The 582-nt window shown below is 31.8% G+C and overlaps 1 protein-coding gene across 1 annotated transcript in view; it reads left to right on the top strand.

The window, feature by feature from the left end:
- Nucleotides 1–582, top strand: part of LOC107730459 (WD repeat-containing protein 47-like) — a 22,531-nt gene that overhangs the window by 12,680 nt on the left and 9,269 nt on the right. The window lies entirely within an intron of this gene.

Below are 582 nucleotides of genomic sequence, written 5' to 3'. Positions count from 1 at the left end.
ATTGTCCTCATTTGTAAGTCGCTTTGGATAAAAGCGTTTGCTAATGCTAAATAACAAAATTTAAATATAATGTAAATGTAAATAACAAAACTAAATTGAAATTTTAAAACAAGCCCCAAATCAAATAAATAAGTAACACAAATAAATCTCTTCATATAAACAAAATAAGTTTTTGTTATAAGCTTTGTCTGTGCTCTTTTTCCATTTAAAATTAGAGGCAACCACTGCATTTTAATCATGATCCAAACAAAGATACTGCATACATGCAACATGAGCAGTTTTTAATCTAAATTAGATTGTATAATTCTGAAATTTGAAGCAAAAACAGAATTGTGTGACTTCAGTTTTGTGAAACTATACGTACAAATATCTACATGAAACGGAAACAGCAGACGAGCTGAATCACTCTCTGCCAGCAGGCGGCGCTTAAAGCGTTTCCTTGGTTTCCGCTGTAAACAAAGCAGTGCTGCACTTATGAACATTAATATGCATTATACAGAGGCAAGAGGAAAAGAAAAAATACCATCTAAACTTTTCTAAACACAGTAAGTTCCCCTCAGACATACATTCATATAAACTCCT

The sequence above is a fragment of the Sinocyclocheilus rhinocerous genome, unplaced genomic scaffold (genome assembly GCF_001515625.1).
Source record: "Sinocyclocheilus rhinocerous isolate Xijiao unplaced genomic scaffold, SAMN03320098_v1.1 scaffold1780, whole genome shotgun sequence".
Lineage (NCBI taxonomy): Eukaryota > Metazoa > Chordata > Actinopteri > Cypriniformes > Cyprinidae > Sinocyclocheilus > Sinocyclocheilus rhinocerous.
The sequence above is the reverse complement of the archived record's forward strand: the minus strand, read 5'-3'. Positions and strand labels throughout refer to the sequence as shown.